An 8,340-nucleotide genomic window follows, 5' to 3' on the forward strand; every position below is an offset into this window, starting at 1 on the left:
TAGCTAGGGGGGGAATTATACCTCCCAACCATCCCTTATTCAGCGGGATAGTTCCGGATTCCGGGTGGTGTCCCGCTGTTCCGTGCAGCCCGGGCTATGTCCCACTGCCAATTGTATCTGCAGATACAGTTGAACCCAATTCTGAAGCAGGGAACCATAAGATCCCTGCTTCAGAGTTAGTTTAGAGCGGAGAAGCAGAGGGAGCTCCTCCGCTCGCGGAGTACTCCCAGGGCACAGCGCTACTTTAAGTGCTGTACTAGGGGAAGCCCTTAACATCATTGTCCATATATGGACAGTGATGTCAGTGGCTACTACTTGAGCGGAATCCTTGTAGCCGATGATCTGGCTGGGGATTCCGCTCCTAGAGGAAACCCCTGTGGTCACTGACATGAGGGGCTCCTCCTGCAGCACCATCCCCGGCCAGAGTCGGGGATTCCGCTGAAGGAGTAGCCACTGATTTCACAGGTCCATATATGAATCCCCGGCCTATGCTCTGGCTGGGGATTCCGCTCCTAGAGGGAGTCCCAATGGCTCTATCTACAGGGGGGTAGCACTATCTTCAAGGGGGGTGTGGCACTATCAACATGGACACTGTGGCACTATATAGGAGCATTAACCACATGGGCACTATCTATATGGGCACTGTGGCACTATCTACAAGGGCACTGGCACTTTATATGTGGGCACTGGCACAAGGTGCAACTTTGGGGGCATTATACTGTATTAGGGCAGCCAGGGTGGCATTATACTGTATAAGGGCAGCTAGGGGGCATTATACTGTATGGGGCAGCTATGGAGGCATTATGCTGTATGGGGGCATTAAGCTGTATGGGTGCATCTATGGGGCATTATACTGTATGGGGCACTTATGGGGGCATTATATTGTATTGGGGCATCTGTGTAGGCATTGTACTGTATGTCGACATTATCCTGTGTGTGGGCAGCTATTGGGGCATTATACTGTATAGGGCAGCTTTGGGGCATTATGCTACATGGGGGCAGCTATGGGGCATTATGCTGTATGGGGGGATTAGTTTGGGCATTATACTGCATGGGGGTAGCTGTTTGGGGATTATACTGTATGGGGGCATCTGTGTTGGTTTTATACTGTATGGTGGCAGCTAGAGGGCATTATACTGTGTGGGTGCCACTATAGGGGCATGATACTGTGTGGGCTGTAACGGTGTGTATGGGCGGGGATTGGGTGGAATTAGAGGCGTGGCTTAAAAGAAAAAAATTGCTGCATCGGTTATCCCTCTTTGTGATACTTGAAAGTTGGGAGGTGTAGCTCAGGGCTCTGCGCATCTTATTGACAGCCAAGGTCTCTGGGGGAGATAATACCCCCCTAGAGCCCTCACTAGTTACTATATTGCAAGGGGGATGGGGGGTTCTGAGCTTCTGACTGACGAAAGGGGGCTCTATGGGGGGATTCCTCCACCATTTGAGCCGTCAGCAGTCAGTTAAACGTTCAGACCCCCAGCTTGCAGTATAGTAACTAGTGAGGACTCTATGGGGGAGATCATTTCCCCCACAGACTCACAGAGCCCTCGGCTGTCAGTTGTCAGTAAGATGCTCAGACCCCTCTCCCCCTTTGCAGTATAATTCCCCCTCCCTAGCTTCGGCTGATCACTTTTAAATTAGTGCGGGCAGGAGGCTAAGCGCAGTATAATTCTTCCCCATAAAGCCCTTAGCAGTTAGTCAGATGCTCAGACCCTCCCCCTGCAGTAATCCCCCTCTCCCCCAGTAGTTATAATACTGCAAGGGGGTTCAAAGCATCTGACTGACTGCTGAGAACTCTATAGGGGGATAACTCACCCCCACAGAGCCATCAGACACTCAGAACCCCCCCTCCCTTGCAGTATAATCCCATCCATAGCGCCCTCGTAGTCATTATACTTTAAGGGGGGTGTCTAAGGGCTTAAACTGTAACTAAACTTTTAAAAAACGTTTGACATGTCATAGTGTCAGAAGTTTTGATCGGTGGGGGGTCCAAGCACTGAGACCCCAACTGATTGCTAAAACGAAATGGCAGAAGTGCTCGAGTGAGCGCTGTGTCGCTTCATTTCTGATCAGCTTTTCTCAGAGAGGTGTTTGGGCTCATGAACTGTTTATTGAGCCCATACACCGCTCTGACGAAAGCCGATTAAAAACTAATGATCCAATAACCAGGTTGGCTACTTGGATTTCATATTTATAATTTTTTTTTGAAAATGGGGGGCGCCATTTCAATTCTCGCCTCAGGTAGCAGAAAAAATAGAATCGGCCCTGTGAATGTCCAGGCATAAGGTTAGGGCCACATGTAGGGTGATTCTAAAACCAGGAAACACATTATGATAATTAGAGAGCTGTCTTTTCATGGTGGCAAATGTTTGGCACCACATATTGGCATATCTATGGAAAAATTGCAATTTTCACAACATCGAGTGCACACTAATTTCTGGAAAACACCTGTGGGGTGAACATGCTCACTACACCCCTAGGTGAATACCTTGACAGGTATAGTTTCCAGAATGAGGTCACTTCTGGGGGTCTCCACTGTTTTGGTCCCAGTGGGGCTTTGCAAAAGCAACATAGCGCCCAGAAACCAATCCAGCAAAATCTGCACTCCAAAAGTCAAATGGTGCTCCTTCCCTTCTGAGCCCTACCGTGTGCTCAAACAGAAGTTTATGACCACATATGGGGTATTTCCGTACTCTGGAGAAGTTGCTTTACAAATGTTGGGGTTCTTTTTCTCCTTTTATTTGTTGAGAAAATAAAGAATTTTGAGCTAAGCTACGTGGAGTCACTTTTGGGTAGTTTCCACTGAACTGGTGCATTAGGGGCTTTGCAAATGCGACATGGTGCCGAGAAAATCTGTGCTCCAAAAGCGAAATGGCGCGCCTTCCCTTCTAAGCCCTGCCCTGTGTCCAAACAGCAGTTTATGACCACATATGGGGTATTTACGTACTCCGGAGCTGTTTTACAAATATTAGGGGGCTTTTTCTTCTTTATTCCTTGTGGAAATTGTGGTTTTTTTTTTGTTTAGCTAAAACAACATCTTATTGGAAAAAATTTATGTCTAATGTCTAATTTTCACATCCAAATTCTAATAAAATCTATAAAACACCTGTGGGGTCAAAATGCTCACTACAGCCCTAGATGAATTCCTTGTGGGTATAGTTTCCAAAATGGGGTCTTTTTTGGGGTGTTTCCTTTGTTTTGGCATCACAAGACCTCGTCAAACCTGACACGGTGGCTAAAATATAATCTAATAAAAAGGAGGCCCCAAAATCCACTAGGTGATCCTTTGTTTCTGAGGCCTGTGCTTCAGTCCATTAGCACACTAGGGCCACATGTGGGATATTTCTAAAAACTGAAGAATCTGGGCAATAAATATTGAGTTGCGTTTCTCTGGTAAAACCTTCTGTATTACAGAAAAAAATGGTTTAACCCCTTGGCGACATGCAACGTACTATTACGTTGCTGTCACTAAGGGGAAGTATGGAGCAGACTCACGGGCTGAGCTCGCTCCATATTCAGCGGCTGTTTTCGGCTGTTGCTGAAAAAGTTTTTTTTTCTTTCTGCTTTTGCCAATTTTTCTCTAAATAAGAACCATAAAATAAAAATATATCTGCTTCAGTATGGAACAGTAAATGAGAGCCAAGTATCCTGCAAATAAAGAAAGACTTTTGGGTAGGGTAAAAGATTAGCTTTAGGGTATGTTCATACGACTCAGAAATCTCTGCAGAAAATCTGACCCAGATACAGCAAGGATATTCAGATGGATTTGCCTCTGCGGACATGAGACGAGGCAATATAAAAATCCAAACTCACCTCCCCCTGGTCCCCCATATTGCACTCCTCCCAGAGCGGGTGTCTGTGCTCCTGACCTCCTGGGATGAAATTTTTTCCATATGACCATTGCAGCCTATAATTGGCTGAAGCAGTCGCATGGGATAAAACGTCGTCCAAGCAGGACAGCAGCACTGAAACCAGAGGGGGGAGAAGTAACATGTTGATATGGGAATGCCGGAGAAGGTGGGTATGGACTACTTTTTTTTTTTCACTTTTTTGCCATTTCGCAGCTTTTCCGCTGCATAAATCATAACTGTAAAGGATCTGCCAGGCACAGCTTCGGGGTTAACTCTCAGAACTAATCAGTCAGCACCTGAGAATACATCCCTGAGACTGACTCCTGCTTCCACCATTCAGGCTGGCAGGCTTAGGAGTGGGAGAGCCTATCGTAACCTGGCCAGACTCAGCTAGCTCCCGCCCTCGGTCTATTTAAGCCTGCACTTCCTGTCCCTCGGTGCTTGTTACTGCTTGTGTTTCTTTCCTTGTGGTTTCCTGGCCCAGCTACAGCTCCTGCTATTTTTGATCCTGCTCCATGCAGACCCTGGCTTGCCGACTGCTCTTCTGCTTTTCGTTTTGTGCCTCGCGCACTCCTGGCTTGGCTTGGCTCGTTCGCCGCTCTGGTTGCTCGCGGTGTTGCCGTGGGCGGCGGCCCCTTTTCCTTGCTTGTGTTCCTTGTATGTTTGTCGTGTTTGTCGTGCACTTGCTGGGCGCGGGGGCCGCCGCCCAGTTGTGCCCCGTCGCCTGGTGCGGGTGGTTGCGGGTGGGTGGGGACGGAGTGGCGGGTGGATTGGGGCTCACTTGTCCATCTCCCTACCCCCTGCCATTACATAATAACAAGCCCATACCTAGTCTACCCCTGGTACCTGACACCACTATGGATCCCCGTGAGACCCTGGCTCAGCAAATGCAGGGTCTCTCCCTACAGGTCCAGGCCCTGGCTCAGAGGGTCAACCAGCCTGATGCTACCCTGGTAGTTCCCCTCACCGCACCTCTTGAACCCCACCTCAAGTTGCCCGACCGGTTCTCAGGGGACCGGAGGGCTTTTCTCTCCTTTCGGGAGAGTTGTAGGCTTTACTTTCGTTTAAAGCCTCATTCCTCAGGTTCTGAGAGCCAGCGTGTGGGTATAATTATGTCCCGGCTCCAGGAAGGGCCCCAAGAGTGGGCCTTCTCCTTGGCTCCTGACGCCCCTGAACTTTCCTCCGTTGATTGTTTCTTTTCTGCTCTCGGACTTATTTATGACGAGACTGACAGGACTGCCTTTGCCGAGAGTCAGCTGGTGACCTTAAGTCAGGGTAAGAGACCTGTTGAGGAGTATTGCTCTGACTTTCGGAAGTGGTGCGTAGCTTCTCGGTGGAATGACCCTGCCTTAAGGTGCCAGTTTAGGTTGGGTCTGTCGAATGCCCTGAAAGACCTGCTAGTTAGCTATCCCTCTTCTGACTCCCTAGACCAGGTTATGGCTTTAGCGATACGACTTGACCGACGTCTCAGGGAACGACAACGTGAACGTTTATGTGTTTTCTCCTCCGACTCCCCCATGATGCCTCCCAAAGCTCCATTGCTTCGTTCCTCCCCGAAAGATTCAGAGAAACCTATGCAACTCGGGGCCTCCGTGTCCCCCCAACAACGTAGAGAATTCCGCAGGAAGAATGGTCTCTGCTTCTACTGTGGGGACGACAAGCATCAAGTGAACAACTGTCCTAAGCGTAAGATTGCAGCCAGAGAACTTCCGCGTCTAAGTGATCATCGGGGAGGTCACTTGGGCGCACAGGTATTTCCCGTAAATATGAAACGTACTAAGATCTTGCTTCCCTTTCAGGTCTCTTTTGGTGGTAGGTCTGCTACCGGCAGTGCCTTCGTGGATTCAGGGTCCTCTACTAATATCATGTCTGTGGAATTTGCTATGTCCCTTGCTATGCCTCTTATTGATTTGCCTAAACCTGTCCCGGTAGTGGGTATCGACTCCACTCCTCTTGCTAATGGTTATTTTACACAGCATACCCCTGTTTTTGAACTCCTTGTTGGCTCCATGCATTTGGAGCAATGCTCTGTACCGTTGATGCAGGGATTATCGTACGATTTGGTTCTAGGTCTTCCCTGGTTGCAGTTGCATAATCCTACGTTTGACTGGAATACTGGGGAGCTAACCAAATGGGGTAATGAATGTTGTACGTCATGTTTTTCTGTTAATTCTATTTCTCCCCCTAAGGAGGCGAATATGCTACCCGAGTTTGTTCAGGACTTCGCTGATGTTTTCTCTAGGGAGGCCTCCGAAGTGTTACCTCCTCATAGAGAATACGATTGCGCTATCGAATTGGTACCAGGAGCTAAGCTTCCTAAGGGTAGGATATTTAATCTTTCTTGTCCCGAACGTGAAGCTATGAGAGTGTATATCCAGGAATCCCTGGCCAAGGGTTACATTCGTCCCTTTTCTTCTCCGTTAGGTGCTGGCTTCTTCTTCGTGGGGAAGAAGGATGGTGGTCTTAGGCCATGCATTGACTACCGTAGCCTGAATAAGGTCACGGTAAGGAACCAGTATCCCCTTCCTTTGATTCCTGATCTCTTTAATCAGGTTCAGGGGGCCCAATGGTTTTCTAAATTGGATCTACGGGGGGCGTATAACCTTATTCGCATCAAAGAGGGGGATGAGTGGAAGACTGCGTTTAACACGCCCGAAGGCCATTTCGAATACCTCGTCATGCCCTTTGGGTTGTGTAATGCCCCTGCGGTCTTCCAGAATTTCATAAATGAGATTTTGAGAAATTACCTGGGGATTTTTCTGGTAGTGTACCTTGATGACATACTGGTGTTTTTCAAGGACTGGTCCTCCCACATTGAGCATGTCAGGAAGGTGCTCCAGGTCCTTCGGGAAAATAAACTGTTTGCCAAAACCGAAAAATGTGTGTTTGGGGTACAGGAGATTCCATTTTTGGGTCAAATCCTCACTCCTCATGAATTCCGCATGGACCCCGCCAAGGTTCAGGCTGTGGCGGAATGGGTCCAACCTGCCTCCCTAAAGGCATTACAGTGTTTTTTGGGGTTCGCTAATTATTACAGGAGATTTATTGCTAACTTCTCGGTCATCGCTAAGCCCCTTACGGACCTCACTCGCAAAGGTGCTGATCTCCTCCACTGGCCTCCTGAGGCTGTCCAGGCTTTTGAGGTCCTTAAGAAGTGCTTTGTCTCGGCCCCGGTGCTGGTTCAGCCCAACCAAATGGAGCCATTTATCGTGGAAGTTGACGCATCTGAGGTGGGAGTGGGGGCTGTCTTGTCCCAGGGTACCAGGTCCCTCACCCATCTCCGCCCCTGTGCCTACTTCTCCAGGAAGTTTTCGCCAACTGAAAGTAACTATGATATTGGCAACCGCGAACTCTTAGCCATTAAATGGGCATTTGAAGAGTGGCGCCACTTCCTGGAGGGGGCTAGGCACCAGGTAACGGTCCTTACCGACCACAAGAATCTGGTTTTCCTAGAATCTGCCCGGAGGCTAAACCCGAGACAAGCTCGATGGGCGTTATTTTTTACCAGATTCAATTTTTGGGTTACCTATAGGGCTGGGTCTAAAAATATTAAGGCTGATGCACTGTCGCGTAGCTTCATGGCCAGCCCTCCTTCGGAGGAAGATCCTGCTTGTATTTTGCCTCCAGGTATAATCATTTCCTCGATCGATTCTGATTTAGTCTCTGATATTGCTGCTGATCAAGGTGCAGCTCCCGGGAACCTTCCTGAGAACAAGCTGTTTGTTCCCCTGCAATTCCGGCTAAGGGTACTTAGGGAAAATCATGACTCCGCACTATCTGGCCATCCAGGCATCCTGGGTACCAAACACCTGATTACCAGAAATTATTGGTGGCCTGGGTTGCCTAAAGACGTTAAGGCCTACGTCGCCGCTTGTGAGGTTTGTGCTAGGTCCAAGACTCCCAGGTCCCGACCAGCGGGCTTACTGTGTTCGTTGCCCATTCCCCAGAGACCTTGGACACATATCTCCATGGATTTTATCACCGATTTGCCTCCATCCCAAGGCAAGTCGGTGGTGTGGGTGGTGGTGGACCGCTTCAGTAAGATGTGCCACTTTGTGCCCCTCAAGAAACTACCCAACGCCAAAACGTTGGCTACCTTGTTTGTCAGACACATCCTGCGTCTCCATGGGGTCCCTGTCAATATTGTTTCGGACAGAGGGGTACAATTTGTTTCATTGTTTTGGAGAGCCTTCTGTATGAAGTTGGGGATTGATCTGTCCTTCTCCTCTGCCTTCCATCCTGAAACCAATGGCCAAACGGAGAGGACTAATCAATCTCTAGAACAATACTTAAGGTGTTTTGTCTCTGACTGTCAATTTGATTGGGTCTCTTTCATTCCCCTCGCCGAATTTTCCCTTAATAACCGGGTCAGTAACTCGTCAGGGGTCTCTCCTTTTTTTTGTAATTTTGGGTTTAATCCACGGTTCTCCTCCGTTTCACCTGGTAGTTCCAACAATCCTGAGGTAGAGGTCGTTCATCGGGAACTGTG

This window comes from Rhinoderma darwinii, chromosome 3, assembly GCF_050947455.1.
Source record: "Rhinoderma darwinii isolate aRhiDar2 chromosome 3, aRhiDar2.hap1, whole genome shotgun sequence".
Classification (NCBI taxonomy): domain Eukaryota; kingdom Metazoa; phylum Chordata; class Amphibia; order Anura; family Rhinodermatidae; genus Rhinoderma; species Rhinoderma darwinii.